Consider the following 18865-nt stretch of genomic DNA (forward strand, 5'->3'; position numbering starts at 1 on the left):
GATCGAGCCCAAAACATGGGCGACATCATAATATGGTGGGAGCAGTCAATTGGTGAGTTTTGAGTGAAATCCAATCGCTAGAAGTATGGAATACACCACCACTCCAGTTAGGAACGAACTGTCGTTGAACTTGAATTGTCCAATTTGGAACGCCTATTGATTTCGGATCGAGCCCAAAACTTGGGCAACATCATAATATGGTGTGAGAAGTCATTTGGTGAATTTTGAGTGAAATCCAATCGCTAGAAGTATGGAATACACCACCACTCCAGTTAGGAACGAACTGTCGTTGAACTTGAATTGTCCAATTTGGAACGACTATTGATTTCGGATCGAGCCCAAAACTTGGGCAACATCATAATATGGTGGGAGGAGTCATTTGGTGAGTTTTGAGTGAAATCCAATCGCTAGAAGTTTGGAATACACCAACCACTCCAATTAGGAAAGAACTGCCGTTGAACTTGAATTGTCCAATTTCTCACACCTATTGATTTCGGATCGAGCCCAAAACTTGGGCAACATCATAATATGGTGGGAGGAGTCATTTGGTTAGTTTTGAGTGAAATCCAATCGCTAGAAGTATGGAATACACCAACCACTCCAATTAGGAACGAACTGCTGTTGAACTTGAATTGTCCAATTTCTCACACCTATTGATTTCGGATCGAGCCCAAAACTTGGGCAACATCATAATATGGTGTGAGGAGTCATTTGGTGAATTTTGAGTGAAATCCAATCGCTAGAAGTATGGAATACTGCAACTACTCCGACTAGGAACGAACTGTCGTTGAAATTGAATTGACCAATTTCTCACACCTATTGATTTCGGATCGAGCCCAAAACTTGGGCAACATCATAATATGGTGGGAGGAGTCATTTGGTGAGTTTTGAGTGAAATCGAATCGATAGAAGTATGGAATACACCAACCACTCCAGTTAGGAACGAACTGCCGTTGAACTTGAATTGTCCAATTTGGGACACCTATTGATTTCGGATCGAGCCCAAAACTTGGGCAACATCATAATATGGTGGGAGGAGTCATTTGGTGAGTTTTGAGTGAAATCCAATCGCTAGAAGTATGGAATACACCAACCACTCCAATTAGGAACGAACTGCCGTTGAACTTGAATTGTCCAATTTCTCACACCTACTGATTTCGGATCGAACCCCAACCTTCGGCAACATCATAATATCGGGGGAGGAGTCATTTGGTGAGTTTTGAGTGAAATCCAATCGCTAGAAGTATGGAATACACCAACCACTCCAGTGAGGAACGAACTGCCGTTGAACTTGAATTGTCCAAGTTCCCACACCTATTAATTTCGGATCGAGCCCAAAACTTGGGCAACATCATAATATGGTGGGAGCAGTCAATTGGTGAGTTTTGAGTGAAATCCAATCGCTAGAAGTATGGAATACACCACCACTCCAGTTAGGAACGAACTGTCGTTGAACTTGAATTGTCCAATTTGGAACGCCTATTGATTTCGGATAGACCCCGAAACTTGGGCAACATCATAATATGGTGGGAGGAGTCATTTGGTGAGTTTTGAGTGAAATCCAATCGCTGGACGTATGGAATACACCAACCACTCCAACTACGAACGAACTGTCGTTGAAATTGAATTGACCAATTTCTCAGACCTATTGATTTCGGATCGAGCCAAAAACTTGGGCAACACCATAATATGGTGGGAGGAGTCATTTGGTGAGTTTTGAGTGAAATCCAATCGCTAGAAGTTTGGAATACACCAACCACTCCAACTAGGAAAGAACTGCCGTTGAACTTGAATTGTCCAATTTCTCACACCTATTGATTTCGGATCGAGCCCAAAACTTGGGCAACATCAAAATATGGTGGGAGGAGTCATTTGGTGAGTTTTGAGTGAAATCCAATCGCTAGATGTGTGGAATACACCAACCACTCCAATTAGGAACGAACTGCCGTTGAACTTGAATTGTCCAATTTCTCACACCTATTGATTTCAGATCGAGCCCAAAACTTGGGCAACATCATAATATGGTGGGAGGAGTCATTTGGTTAGTTTTGAGTGAAATCCAATCGCTAGAAGTATGGAATACACCAACCACCCCAATTAGGAACGAACTGCCGTTGAACTTGAATTGTCCAATTTGGAACACCTATTGATTTCGGATAGGGCCCCAAACTTGGGCAACATAATAATATGGAGGGAGGAGTCATTTGGTGAGTTTTGAGTGAAATCCAATCGCTAGAAGTATGGAATACACCAACCACTCCAATTAGGAACGAACTGCCGTTGAACTTGAATTGTCCAATTTGGAACACCTATTGATTTCGGATCGAGCCCAAAACTTGGGCAACATCATAATATGGTGGGAGGAGTCATTTGGTGAGTTTTGAGTGAAATCCAAACGCTAGAAGTATGGAATACAACAACTACCCCGATTAGGAACAAACTGTCGTTGGAATTGAATTGACCAATTTCTCACACATATTGATTTCGGATTGAGCCCAAAACTTGGGCAACATCATAATATGGTGGGAGGAGTCATTTGGTGAGTTTTGAGTGAAATCCAATCGCTAGAAGTATGGAATACTGCAACTACTCCGACTAGGAACGAACTGTCGTTGAAATTGAATTGACCAATTTCTCACACCAATTGATTTCGGATCGAGCCCAAAACTTGGGCAACATCATGATATGGTGTGAGGAATCATTTGGTGAGTTTTGAGTGAAATCCAATCGCTAGAAGTATGGAATACACCAACCACTCCAATTAGGAACGAACTGCCGTTGAACTTGAATTGTCCAATTTCTCACACCTATTGATTTTGGATCGAGCCCAAAACTTGGGCAACATCATAATATGGTGGGAGGAGTCATTTGGGGAGTTTTGAGTGAAATCAAATCGCTAGAAGTATGGAATACACCAACCACTCCAATTAGGATCGAACTGCGGTTCAACTTGACTTGTCCAATTTCTCACACCTATTGATTTCGGATCGAGCCCAAAACTTGGGCAACATCATAATATCGTGGGAGGAGTCATTTGGTGAGTTTTGAGTGAAATCCAATCGCTAGAAGTATGGAATACAACAACTACTCCGATTAGGAACGAACTGTAGTTCAAATTGAATTGACCAATATCTCACACCTATTGATTTCGGATCGAGCCCAAAACTTGGGCAACATCATAATATGGTGTGAGGAGTCATTTGGTGAGTTTTGAGTGAAATCCAATCGCTACACGTGTGGAATACACCAACCACTACAATTAGGAACGAACTGCCGTTGAACTTGAATTGTCCAATTTGGAACACCTATTGATTTCGGATCGAGCCCAAAACTTGGGCAACATCATAATATCGTGGGAGGAGTCATTTGGTGAGTTTTGAGTGAAATCCCATCGCTAGAAGTATGGAATAGACCAACCACTCCAATTAGGAACGAACTGCCGTTGAACTTGAATTGTCCAATTTCTCACACCTATTGATTTCGGATCGAGCCCCAACCTTCGGCAACATCATAATATCGGTGGAGGAGTCATTTGGTGAGTTTTGAGTGAAATTCAATCGCTAGAAGTATGGAATACACCAACCACTCCAATTAGGAACGAACAGCCGTTGAACTTGAATTGTCCAATTTCTCACACCTATTGATTTCGGATCGAGCCCCAAACTTGGGCAACATCATAATATGGTGGGAGGAGTCATTTGGTGAGTTTTGAGTGAAATCCAAACGCTAGAAGTATGGAATACAACAACTACCCCGATTAGGAACAAACTGTCGTTGGAATTGAATTGACCAATTTCTCACACATATTGATTTCGGATTGAGCCCCAAACTTGGGCAACAACATAATATGGTGGGAGGAGTCATTTGGTGAGTTTTGAGTGAAATCCAATCGCTAGAAGTATGGATTACACCAACCACTCCAATTAGGAACGAACTGCCGTTGAACTTGAATTGTCCAATTTCTCACACCTATTGATTTCGGATCGAGCCCAAAACTTGGGCAACATCATAATATGGTGGGAGGAGTCATTTGGTGAGTTTTGAGTGAAATCCAATCGCTAGAAGTATGGAATACACCAACCACTCCAATTAGGAACGAACTTCCGTTGAACTTGAATTGTCTAATTTGGAACACCTATTGATTTCGGATCGAGCCCAAAACATGGGTAAGATCATAATATGGTGGGAGGAGTCATTTGGTGAATTTTGAGTGAAATCCAAAAGCTAGAAGTATGGAATACAACAACTACTCCGATTAGGAACGAACTGTCGTTGGAATTGAATTGTCCAATTTGGAACACCTATTTATTTCGAATCGAGCCCCAAACTTGGACAACATCATAATATGGTGGGAGGAGTCATTTGGTGAGTTTTGAGTGAAATCCAATCGCTAGAAGTATGGAATACACCAACCACTCCAATTAGGAACGAACTGCCGTTGAACTTGAATTGTCCAATTTCTCACACCTATTGATTTCGGATCGAGCCCCAAACTTGGACAACATCATAATATGGTGGGAGGAGTCATTTGGTGAGTTTTGAGTAAAATCCAATCGCTAGAAGTATGGAATACACCAACCACTCCAATTAGGAACGAACTGCCGTTGAACTTGAATTGTCCAATTTCTCACACCTATTGATTTCGGATCGAGCCCAAAACTTGGGCAACATCATAATATGGTGGGAGGAGTCATTTGGTGAGTTTTGAGTGAAATCCAATCGCTAGAAGTATGGAACACACCAACCACTCCGATTAGGAACGAACTGCCGTTGAACTTGAATTGTCCAATTTCTAACACCTATTGATTTCGGATCGAGCCCAAAACTTGGGCAACACCATAATATGGTGGGAGGAGTCATTTGGTGAATTTTGAGTGAAATCCAAAAGCTAGAAGTATGGAATACAACAACTACTCCGATTAGGAACGAACTGTCGTTGGAATTGAATTGTCCAATTTGGAACACCTATTTATTTCGAATCGAGCCCCAAACTTGGACAACATCATAATATGGTGGGAGGAGTCATTTGGTGAGTTTTGAGTGAAATCCAATCGCTAGAAGTATGGAATACACCAACCACTCCAATTAGGAACGAACTGCCGTTGAACTTGAATTGTCCAATTTCTCACACCTATTGATTTCGGATCGAGCCCAAAACTTGGGCAACATCATAATATGGTGGGAGGAGTCATTTGGTGAGTTTTGAGTGAAATCCAATCGCTAGAAGTATGGAACACACCAACCACTCCGATTAGGAACGAACTGCCGTTGAACTTGAATTGTCCAATTTCTCACACCTATTCATTTCGGATCGAGCCCAAAACTTGGGCAACATCATAATATGGTGGGAGGAGTCATTTGGTGAGTTTTGAGTGAAATTCAATTGCTAGAAGTATGGAATACACCAACCACACCTATTGATTTCGGATCGAGCCCCAAACTTGGGCAACAACATAATATGGTGGGAGGAGTCATTTGGTCAGTTTTGAGTGAAATCCAATTGCTAGAAGTATGGAATACACCAGCCACTCCAATTAGGAACGAACTGCCGTTGAAATTGAATTGTCCAATTTGGAACACCTATTGATTTCGGTTCGAGCCCAAAACTTGGGCAACATCATAATATGGTGGGAGGAGTCATTTGGTGAGTTTTGAGCGAAATCCAATCCCTAGAAGTATGGAATACACCAACCACTCCAATTAGGAACGAACTGCCGTTGAACTTGAATTGTCCAATTTGGAACACCTATTGATTTCGGATCGATCCCAAAACTTGGGCAACATCATAATACGGTGGGAGGAATCATTTGGTGAGTTTTGAGTGAAATCCAATCGCTACAACTATGGAATACACCAACCACTCCAATTAGGAACGAACTGCCATTGAACTTGAATTGTCCAATTTCTCACACCTATTGATTTCGGATCGAGCCCCAAACTTGGGCAACAACATAATATGGTGGGAGGAGTCATTTGGTCAGTTTTGAGTGAAATCCAATTGCTAGAAGTATGGAATACACCAGCCACTCCAATTAGGAACGAATTGCCGTTGAACTTGAATTGTCCAATTTGAAACACCTATTGATTTCGGATCGAGCCCAAAACTTGGGCAACATCATAATATGGTGGGAGGAGTCATTCGGTGAGGTTTGAGTGAAATCCAATCGCTAGAAGTGTGGAATACATCAAACAGTCCAATTAGGAACGAACTTCCGTTGAACTTGAATTGTCTAATTTCTCACAACTATTGATTTCGGATCGAGCCCAAAACTTGGCCAACAACATAATATGATGGGAGGAGTCATTTGGTGAATTTTGAGTGAAATCCAATCGCTAGAAGTATGGAATACACCAACCACTCCAATTAGGAACGAACTGCCGTTGAACTTGAATTGTCCAATTTCTCACACCTATTCATTTCGGATCGAGCCCAAAACTTGGGCAACATCATAATATGGTGGGAGGAGTCATTTGGTGAGTTTTGAGTGAAATTCAATTGCTAGAAGTATGGAATACACCAACCACTCCAATTAGGAACGAACTGCCGTTGAACTTGAATTGTCCAATTTCTCACACCTATTGATTTCGGATCGAGCCCCAAACTTGGGCAACATCATAATATGGTGGGAGGAGTCATTTGGTGAGTTTTGAGTGAAATCCAATCGCTAGAAGTATAGAACACACCAACCACTCCAATTAGGAACGAACTGCCGTTGAACGTGAATTGTCCAATTTCTCACACCTATTGATTTCGAATCGAGCCCAAAACTTGGGCAACATCATAATATGGTGGGAGGAGTCATTTGGTGAGTTTTGAGTGAAATCCAATCGCTAGAAGTATGGAACACACCAACCACTCCGATTAGGAACGAACTGCCGTTGAACTTGAATTGTCCAATTTGGAACACCTATTGATTTCGGATCGAGCTCAAAACTTCGGCAACATCATAATACAGTGGGAGGAGTCATTTAGTGAGTTTTGAGTGAAATCCAATCGCTAGAAGTATGGAATACACCAACCACTCCAATTAGAAACGAACTGCCGTTGAACTTGAATTGTCCAATTTGGAACACCTATTAATTTCGGATCGAGCCCAAAACATGGGTAACATCATAATATGGTGGGAGGAGTCATTTGGTGAGTTTTGAGTGAAATCCAATTGCTAGAAGTATGGAATACACCAACCACTCCAATTAGGAACGAACTGCCGTTGAACTTGAATTGTCCAATTTGGAACACCTATTGATTTCGGATCGAGCCCAAAACTTGGGCAACATCATAATATGGTGGAGGGAATCATTTGGTGAGTTTTGAGTGAAATCCAATCGCTAGAAGTGTGGAATACACGAACCACTCCAATTAGGAACGAACTGCCGTTGAACTTGAATTGTCCAATTTCTCACACCTATTGATTTCGGATCGAGCCCAAAACTTGGGCAACATCAGAATATGGTGGGAGGAGTCATGTGATGAATTTTAAATGAAATCCAATCGCTAGAACTATGGAATACACCAACCACTCCAATTAGGAACGAACTGTCGTTGAACTTGAATTGTCCAATTTGGAACACCTATTGATTTCGGATCGAGCCCAAAACTTGGGCAACATCATAATATGGTGGGAGGAGTCATTCGGTGAGTTTTGAGTGAAATCCAATTGCTAGAAGTATGGAATACACCAACCACTCCAATTAGGAACGAACTGCCGTTGAACTTGAATTGTCCAATTTCTCACACCTATTTATTTCGGATCGAGCCCCAAACTTGGGCAACATCATAATATCGTGGGAGGAGTCATTTGGTGAGTTTTGAGTGAAATCCAATCGCTAGAAGTATGGAATACACCAACCACTCCAATTAGGAACGAACTGCCGTTGAACTTGAATTGTCCAATTTCTCACACCTATTGATTTCGGATCGAGCCCAAAACTTGGGCAACATCATAATATGGTGGGAGGAGTCATTTGGTGAGTTTTGAGTGAAATCCAATCGCTAGAAGTATGGAATACACCAACCACTCCAATTAGGAACGAACTGCCGTTGAACTTGAATTGTCCAATTTGGAACACCTATTGATTTCGGATCGATCCCAAAACTTGGGCAACATCATAATACGGTGGGAGGAATCATTTGGTGAGTTTTGAGTGAAATCCAATCGCTACAACTATGGAATACACCAACCACTCCAATTAGGAACGAACTGCCGTTGAACTTGAATTGTCCAATTTCTCACACCTATTGATTTCGGATCGAGCCCCAATCTTGGGCAACAACATAATATGGTGGGAGGAGTCATTTGGTCAGTTTTGAGTGAAATCCAATTGCTAGAAGTATGGAATACACCAGCCACTCCAATTAGGAACGAATTGCCGTTGAACTTGAATTGTCCAATTTGAAACACCTATTGATTTCGGATCGAGCCCAAAACTTGGGCAACATCATAATATGGTGGGAGGAGTCATTCGGTGAGGTTTGAGTGAAATCCAATCGCTAGAAGTGTGGAATACATCAAACACTCCAATTAGGAACGAACTTCCGTTGAACTTGAATTGTCTAATTTCTCACAACTATTGATTTCGGATCGAGCCCAAAACTTGGCCAACAACATAATATGATGGGAGGAGTCATTTGGTGAATTTTGAGTGAAATCCAATCGCTAGAAGTATGGAATACACCAACCACTCCAAATAGGAACGAACTGCCGTTGAACTTGAATTGTCCAATTTCAAACACCTATTGATTTCGGATCGAGCCCAAAACTTGGGCAACATCATAATATGGTGGGAGGAGTCATTCGGTGAGTTTTGAGTGAAATCCAATTGCTAGAAGTATGGAATACACCAACCACTCCAATTAGGAACGAACTGCCGTTGAACTTGAATTGTCCAATTTCTCACACCTATTTATTTCGGATCGAGCCCAAAACTTGGGCAACATCATAATATGGTGGGAGGAGTCATTTGGTGAGTTTTGAGTGAAATCCAATCCTTAGAAGTATGGAATACACCAACCACTCCAATTGGCAACGAACTGCCGTTGAACATGAATTGTCCAATTTCTCACACCTATTTATTTCGGATCGAGCCCAAAAGTTGGGCAACATCATAATATGGTGGGAGGAGTCATTTGGTGAGTTTTTAGTGAAATCCAATCCCTAGAAGTATGGAATACACCAACCACTCCAATTAGGAACGAACTGCCGTTGAACTTGAATTGTCCAATTTCGAACACCTATTGATTTCGGATTGAGCCAAAAGCTTGGGCAACATCATAATATGTGGGGAGGAGTCATTTGGTGAGTTTTAAGTGAAATCCAATCGCTAGAAGTACGGAATACACCAACCACTCCAATTAGGAACGAACTGCCGTTGAAATTGAATTGTCCAATTTCTCACACCTATTGATTTCGGATCGAGCCCAAAACTTGGGCAACATCATAGTGCGGTGGGAGGAGTCATTTGGTGAGTTTTGAGTGAAATCCAATCGCTAGAAGTATGGAATACACCAACCACTCCAATTAGGAACAAACTGCCGTTGAACTTGAATTGTCCAATTTCTCACACCTATTGATTTCGGATCGAGCCCAAAACTTGGGCAACATCATAATATGGTGGGAGGAGTAATTTGGTGAGTTTTTAGTGAAATCCAATCCCTAGAAGTATGGAATACACCAACCACTCCAATTAGGAACGAACTGCCGTTGAACTTGAATTGTCCAATTTCGAACACCTATTGATTTCGGATTGAGCCAAAAGCTTGGGCAACATCATAATATGGTGGGAGGAGTCATTTGGTGAGTTTCAAGGGAAATCCAATCGCTAGAAGTATGGAATACACCAACCACTCCAATTAGGAACGAACTGCCGTTGAACTTGAATTGTCCAATTTGGAACACCTATTGATTTCGGATCGAGCCCAAAACTTGGGCAACATCATAATATGGTGGGAGGAGTCATTTGGTGAATTTTGAGTGAAATCCAATCGCTAGAACTATGGAATACACCAAGCACGCCAATTAGGAACGAACTGCCGTTGAACTTGAATTGTCCAACTTCTCACAACTATGGATTTCGGATCGAGCCCAAAACTTGGGAAACATCATAATATGGTGGGAGGAGTCATTTGGTGAGTTTTGAGTGAAATCCAATCGCTAGAAGTATGGAATACACCAACCACTCCAATTAGGAATGAACTGCCGTTGAACTTGAATTGTCCAATTTGGAACACCTATTGATTTCGGATCGAGCCCAAAACTTGGGCAACATCATAATATGGTGGGAGGAATCATTTGGTGAGTTTTGAGTAAAATCCAATCGCTACAACTATGGAATACACCAACCACTCCAATTAGGAATGAACTGCCGTTGAACTTGAATTGTCCAATTTCTCACACCTATTGATTTCGGATCGAGCCCCAAACTTGGGCAACAACATAATATGGTGGGAGGAGTCATGTGGTCAGTTTTGAGTGAAATCCAATTGCTAGAAGTATGGAATACACCAACCACTCCAATTAGGAACGAACTGCCGTTGAACTTGAATTGTCCAATTTGAAACACCTATTGATTTCGGGTCGAGCCCAAAACTTGGGCAACATCATAATATGGTGGGAGGAGTCATTCGGTGAGTTTTGAGTGAAATCCAATTGCTAGAAGTATGGAATACACCAACCACTCCAATTAGGAACGAACTTCCGTTGAACTTGAATTGTCTAATTTCTCACAACTATTGATTTCGGATCGAGCCCAAAACTTGACCAACAACATAATATGATGGGAGGAGTCATTTGGTGAATTTTGAGTGAAATCCAATCGCTAGAAGTATGGAATACACCAACCACTCCAATTAGTAACGAACTGCCGTTGAACTTGAATTGTTCAATTTCTCACACCTATTTAATTCGGATCGAGCCCAAAACTTGGGCAACATCATAATATGGTGGGAGGAGTCATTTGGTGAGTTTTGAGTGAAATCCAATCGCTAGAAGTATGGAATACACCAACCACTCCAATTAGGAACGAACTTCCGTTGAACTTGAATTGTCTAATTTCTCACAACTATTGATTTCGGATCGAGCCCAAAACTTGGCCAACAACATAATATGATGGGAGGAGTCATTTGGTGAATTTTGAGTGAAATCCAATCGCTAGAAGTATGGAATACACCAACCACGCCAATTAGGAACGAACTGCCGTTGAACTTGAATTGTCCAACTTCTCACAACTATGGATTTCGGATCGAGCCCAAAACTTGGGAAACATCATAATATGGTGGGAGGAGTCATTTGGTGAGTTTTGAGTGAAATCCAATCGCTAGAAGTATGGAATACACCAACCACTCCAATTAGGAATGAACTGCCGTTGAACTTGAATTGTCCAATTTCTCACACCTATTTATTTCGGATCGAGCCCAAAACTTGGGCAACATCATAATATGGTGGGAGGAGTCATTTGGTGAGTTTTGAGTGAAATCCAATCGCTAGAAGTATGGAATACACCAACCACTCCAATTAGGAACGAACTGCCGTTGAACTTGAATTGTCCAATTTCTCACACCTATTGATTTCGGATCGAGCCCAAAACTTGGGCAACATCATAATATGGTGAGAGGAGTCATTTGGTGAGTTTTGAGTGAAATCCAATCGCTAGAAGTATGGAATACACCAACCACTCCAATTAGGAACGAACTGCCGTTGAACTTGAATTGTCCAATTTGGAACACCTATTGATTTCGGATCGAGCCCAAAACTTGGGCAACATCATAATACGGTGGGAGGAGTCATTTGGTGAGTTTTGAGTGAAATCCAATCGCTAGAAGTATGGAATACACCAACCACTCCAATTAGGAACGAACTGCCGTTGAGCTTGAATTGTCCAATTTCTCACACCTATTGATTTCGGATCGAGCCCAAAACTTGGGCAACATCATAATATGGTGGGACGAGTCCTTTGGTTAGTTTTGAGTGAAATCCAATCGCTAGAACTATGGAATACACCAACCACTCCAATTAGGAACGAAGTGCCGTTGAACTTGAATTGTCCAATTTGGAACACCGATTGATTTCGGATCGAGCCCAAAACTTCGGCAACATCATAGTATGGTGGGAGGAGTGATTTGGTGAGTTTTGAGTGAAATCCAATCTCTAGAAGTGTGGAATACACCAACCACTCCAATTAGGAACGAACTGCCGTTGAACTTGATATGTCCAATTTCTCACACCTATTGATTTCGGATCGAGCCCCAAACTTGGGCAACATCATAGTATGGTGGGAGGAGTCATTTGGTGAGTTTTGAGTGAAATCCAATCGCTACAACTATGGAATACACCAACCACTCCAATTCGGAACGAACTGCCGTTTAACTTCAATTGTCCAATTTGGAACACCTATTGATTTCGGATCGAGCCCAAAACTTGGGCAACATCATAATATGGTGGGAGGAGTCATTTGGTGAGTTTTGAGTGAAATCCAATCGCGAGAAGTATGGAATACACAAACCACTCCAGTTAGGAACGAACTGCCGTTGAACTTGAATTGTCCAATTTGGAACACCTATTGATTTCGGATCGAGCCCAAAACTTGGGCAACAACATAATATGGTGGGAGGAGTCATTTGGTGAGTTTTGAGTGAAATCCAATCCCTAGAAGTATGGAATACCCCAACCACTCCAATTAGGAACGAACTGCCGTTGAACTTGAATTGTCCAATTTGGAACACCTATTGATTTCGGATCGAGCCCAAAACTTCGGCAACATCTTAATATGGTGGGAGGAGTCATTTGGTTAGTTTTGAGTGAAATCCAATCGCAAAAAGTATGGAATACACCAACCACTCCAATTAGGAACGAACTGCCGTTGAACTTGAATTATCCAATTTCTCACACCTATTGATTTCGGATCGAGCCCCAAACTTGGGCAACATCATAATATGGTGGGAGGAGTCATTTGGGGAGTTTTGAGTGAAATCCAATCGCTAGAAGTATGGAATACACCAACCACTCCAGTTAGGAACGAACTGCCGTTGAACTTGAATTGTAGAATTTGGAACACCTATTGATTTCGGATCAAGCCCAAAACTTGGGAAACATCATAATATGGTGGGAGGAGTTATTTGGTGAGTTTTGAGTGAAATCCAATCTCTAGAAGTATGGAATACACCAACCACTCCAATTAGGAACGAACTGCCGTTGAACTTGAATTGTCCAATTTGGAAGACCTATTGATTTCGGATCGAGCCCAAAACTTGGGCAACATCGTAATATGGTGGGAGGGGTCATTTTGTGAGTTTTGAGTGAAATCCAATGGCTAGAAGTGTGGAATACACCAACCACTCCAATTAGGAACGAACTGCCGTTGAACTTGAATTGTCAAATTTCTCACACCTATTGATTTCGGATCGAGCCCAAAACTGGGGCAACATCATAATATGGTGGGAGGAGTCATTTGATGAATTTTGAGTGAAATCCAATCGCTAGAACTATGGAATACACCAACCCCTCCAATTAGGAACAAACTGCTATTGAACTTGAATTGTCCAATTTCTCACACCTATTGATTTCGGATCGAGCCCAAAACTTGGGCAACATCATAATATTGTGGGAGGAGTCATTTGGTGAGTTTTGAGTGAAATCCAATCGCTAGACGTGTGGAATACACCAACCACTCCAATTAGGAACGAATTGCCGTTGAACTTGAATTGTCCAATTTGGAACACCTATTGATTTCGGATCGAGCCCAAAACTTGGGCAACATAATAATATGGTGGGAGGAGTCATTTGGTGAGTTTTGAGTGAAATCCAATCGCTACAACTATAGAATACACCAACCACTCCAATTAGGAACGAACTGTCGTTGAAATTGAATTGACCAATTTCTCACACCTATTGATTTCGGATCGAGCCCAAAACTTTTGCAACATCATAATATGGTGGGAGGAGTCCTTTGGTTAGTTTTGAGTGAAATCCAATCGCTAGAACTATGGAATACACCAACCACTCCAATTAGGAACGAACTGCCGTTGAACTTGAATTGTCCAATTTCGAACACCTATTGATTTCGGATCGAGCCCAAAAGTTGGGCAACATCATAATATGGTGGGGGGAGTCATTTGGTGAGTTTTGAGTGAAATCCAATCGCTAGAAATATGGAATACACCAACCACTCCAATTAGGAACGAACTGCTGTTGAGCTTGAATTGTCCAATTTGGAACACCTATTGATTTCGGATCGAGCCCAAAACTTGGGAAACATCATAATATGGTGGGAGGAGTCATTTGGGGAGTTTTGAGTGAAATCCAATCGCTAGAAGTATGGAATACACCAACCACTCCAATTAGGAACGAACTGCCGTTGAACTTGATATGTCTAATTTCTCACATCTATTGATTTCGGATCGAGCCCCAAACTTGGGCAACATCATAATATGGTGGGAGGAGTCATTTGGTGAGTTTTGAGTGAAATCCAATCGCTAGAAGTATGGAATACACCAACCACTCCAATTAGGAACGAACTGCCGTTGAACTTGAATTGTCCAATTTTGAACACCTATTGATTTCGGATCGAGCCCAAAACTTGGGCAATATCATAATATGGTGGGAGGAGTCCTTTGGTTAGTTTTGAGTGAAATCCAATCGCTAGAACTATGGAATACACCAACCACTCCAATTAGGAACGAACTGCCGTTGAACTTGAATTGTCCAATTTGGAACACCTATTGATTTCGGATCGAGCCCAAAACTTGGGCAACATCATAATATGGTGGGAGGAGTCATTTCGTGAATTTTGAGTGAAATCCAATCGCTAGAACTATGGAATACACCAACCACGCCAATTAGGAACGAACTGCCGTTGCACTTGAATTGTCCAATTTGGAACACCTATTGATTTCGGATCGAGCCCAAAACTTGGGAAACATCATAATATGGTGGGAGGAGTCATTTGGTGAGTTTTGAGTGAAATCCAATCGCTAGAAGTATGGAATACACCAACCACTCCAATTAGGAACGAACTGCCGTTGAACTTGAATTGTCCAATTTGGAACACCTATTGATTTCGGATTGAGCCCAAAACTTGGGCAACATCATAATATGGTGGGAGGAGTCATTTGGTGAGTTTTGAGTGAAATCCAATTGCTAGAAGTATGGAATACAACAACTACTCCGATTAGGAACGAACTGTCGTTGAAATTGAATTGACCAAATTCTCACACCTATTGATTTCGGATTGAGCCAAAAACTTGGGCAACATCAGAATATGGTGGGAGGAGTGATTTGGTGAGTTTTCAGTGAAATCCAATCTCTAGAAGTAGGGAATACACCAACCACTCCAATTAGGAATGAACTACCGTTGAACTTGATATGTCCAATTTCGAACACATATTGATTTCGGATCGAGCCCAAAAGTTGGGCAACATCATAATATGGTGGGAGGAGTCATTTGGTGAGTTTTGAGCGAAATCCAATCGCTAGAAGTATGGAATACACCAACCACTCCAATTTGGAACGAATGGCCGTTGAACTTGAATTGTCCAATTTCTCACAGCTATTGATTTCGGATCGAGCCCAAAACTTGGGCAACATCGTAATATGGTGGGAGGAGTCATTTGGTGAATTTTGAGTGAAATCCGATCGCTAGAACTATGGAATACACCAACCACGCCAATTAGGAACGAACTGCCGTTGAACTTGAATTGTCCAATTTGGAAAAACTATTGATTTCGGATCGAGCCCAAAACTTGGGAAACATCATAATATGGTGGGAGGAGTCATTTGGTGAGTTTTGAGTGAAATCCAATCGCTAGAAGTATGGAATACACCAACCACTCCAATTAGGAACGAACTGCCGTTGAACTTGAATTGTCCAATTTTGAACACCTATTGATTTCGGATCGAGCCCAAAACTTGGGCGACATCATAATATGGTGGGAGGAGTCGTTTGGTAAGTTTCGAGTGAAATCCAATCGCTAGAAGTACGGAATACACCAACCACTCCAATTAGGAACGAACTGCCGTTGAAATTGAATTGTCCAATTTCTCACACCTATTGATTTCGGATCGAGCCCAAAACTTGGGCAACATCATAATATGGTGGGAGGAGTCATTTGGGGAGTTTTGAGTGAAATCCAATCGCTAGAAGTATGGAATACACCAACCACTCCAATTAGGAACAAACTGCCGTTGAACTTGAATTGTCCAATTTCTCACACCTATTGATTTCGGATCGAGCCCAAAACTTGGGCAACATCGTAATATGGTGGGAGGAGTCATTTGGTGGGTTTTGAGTGAAATCCAACCGCTAGACGTGCGGAATACACCAACCACTCCAATTAGGAAAGAATTGCCGTTGAACTTGAATTGTCCAATTTGGAACACCTATTGATATCGGATCGAGCCCAAAACTTGGGCAACATCATAATATGGTGGGGGGAATCATTTGGTGAGTTTTGAGCGAAATCCAATCGCTAGAAGTATGGAATACACCAACCACTCCAATTAGGAACGAATTGCCGTTCAACTTGAATTGTCCAATTTCGAACACCTATTGATTTCGGATCGAGCCCAAAAGTTGGGCAACATCATAATATGGTGGGAGGAGTCATTTGGTGAGTTTTTAGTGAAATCCAATCCCTAGAAGTATGGAATACACCAACCACTCCAATTAGGAACGAACTGCCGTTGAATTTGAATTGTCCAATTTCGAACACCTATTGATTTCGGATTGAGCCAAAAGCTTGGGCAACATCATAATATGGTGGGAGGAGTCATTTGAGAGTTTTAAGTGAAATCCAATCGCTAGAAGTATGGAATACACCAACCACTCCAATTAGGAACGAACTGTCGTTGAACTTGAATTGTCCAATTTGGAACACCTATTGATTTCGGATCGAGCCCAAAACTTTGGCAATATCATAATATGGTGGGAGGAGTCCTTTGGTTAGTTTTGATTGAAATCCAATCGCTAGAACTATGGAATACACCAACCACTCCAATTAGGAACGAACTGCCGTTGAACTTGAATTGTCCAATTTGGAACACCTATTGATTTCGGATCGAGCCCAAAACCTGGGCAACGTCATAATATGGTGGGAGGAGTCATTTGGTGAGTTTTGAGTGAAATCCAATCGCTAGAAGTATGGAAAACACCAACCACTCCACTTAGGAACGAACTGCCGTTGAACTTGAATTGTCCAATTTGGAACACCTATTGATTTCGGATCGAGCCCAAAACTTGGGCAACATCATAATATGGTGGGAGGAATCATTTGGTGAGTTTTGAGCGAAATCCAATTGCTAGAAGTATGGAATAAACCAACCACTCCAATTAGGAACGAATTGCCGTTGAACTTGAATTGTCCAATTTCTCACACCTATTGATTTCGGATCGGGCCCAAAACTTGGGCAACATCATAATATGGTGGGAGGAGTCATTTGGTGAGTTTTGAGTGAAATCCAATCGCTGGAAGTATGGAATTCACCAACCACTCCAATTAGGAACGAACTGCCGTTGAACTTGAATTGTCCAATTTCTCACACCTATTCATTTCGGATCGAGCCCAAAACTTGGGCAAAATCATAATATGGTGGGAGGAGTCATTTGGTTAGTTTTGAGTGAAATCCAATCACTAGAAGTATGGAATACACCAACCACTCCAATTAGGAACGAACTGCCGTTGAACTTTAATTGTCCAATTTCTCACACCTATTAATTTCGGATCGAGCCCAAAACTTGGGCAACATCATAATATGGTGGGAGGAGTCATTTGGTGAGTTTTGAGTGAAATCCAATCTCTAGAAGTATGGAACACACCAACCACTCCAATTAGGAAGTAACTGCCGTTGAACTTGAATTGTCCAATTTGGAAAACCTATTGATTTCGGATCGAGCCCAAACTTGGGCAACATCATAATATGGTGGGAGGAGTCATTTGGTTAGTTTTGAGTGAAATCCAATCGCTAGAACTATGGAATACACCTACCACTCCAATTAGGAACGAACCGCCGTTGAACTTGAATTGTCCAATTTCGAACAACTATTGATTTCGGATCGAGCCCAAAACTTGGGCAACATCATAATATGGTGGGAGGAGTCATTTGGTGAGTTTTGAGGGAAATCCAATCGCTAGAAGTATGGAATACACCAACCACTCCAATTAGGAACGAACTACCGTTGACCTTGGATTGACCAATTTCTCACACCTGTTGATTTCGGATCGAGCCCAAAACTTGGGCAACATCATAATACGGTGGGAGGAGTCATTTGGTGAGTTTTGAGGGAAATCCAATCGCTAGAAGTATGGAATACACCAACCACTCCAATTAGGAACGAACTGCCGTTGAACTTGAATTGTCCAATTTCGAACACCTATTGATTTCGGATCGAGCCCAGAACTTGGGCAACATCATAATATGGTGGGCGGAGTCATTTGGTTAGTTTCGAGTGAAATCCAATCGCTAGAAGTACGGAATACACCAACCTCTCCAGTTAGGAACGAACTGCCGTTGAACTTCAATTGTCCAATTTGGAACACCTATTGATTTCGGACCGGGCCCAAAACTTGGGCAACATCATAATATGGTGGGAGGAGTCATTTGGTGAGTTTTGAGTGAAATCCAATCGCTGGAAGTATGGAATTCACCAACCACTCCAATTAGGAACGAATACCGTTGAACTTGGATTGTCCAATTTCTTACACCGATTGATTTCGGATCAAGCCCAAAACGCGGGCAACGTCATAATATGGTGGGAGGAGATATTTGGTGTGTTTTTAATGAAATCCAATCGCTAGAACTAAGAATTACCCCAACCCCTCCAATTAGAATCGAACTGTCGTTGAAAATGATTTGACCAATTTCTCACACCTGTTGAT

This window comes from Prunus avium, chromosome 3 (assembly GCF_965620075.1).
Source record: "Prunus avium chromosome 3, drPruAviu1.hap1.1, whole genome shotgun sequence".
Classification (NCBI taxonomy): domain Eukaryota; kingdom Viridiplantae; phylum Streptophyta; class Magnoliopsida; order Rosales; family Rosaceae; genus Prunus; species Prunus avium.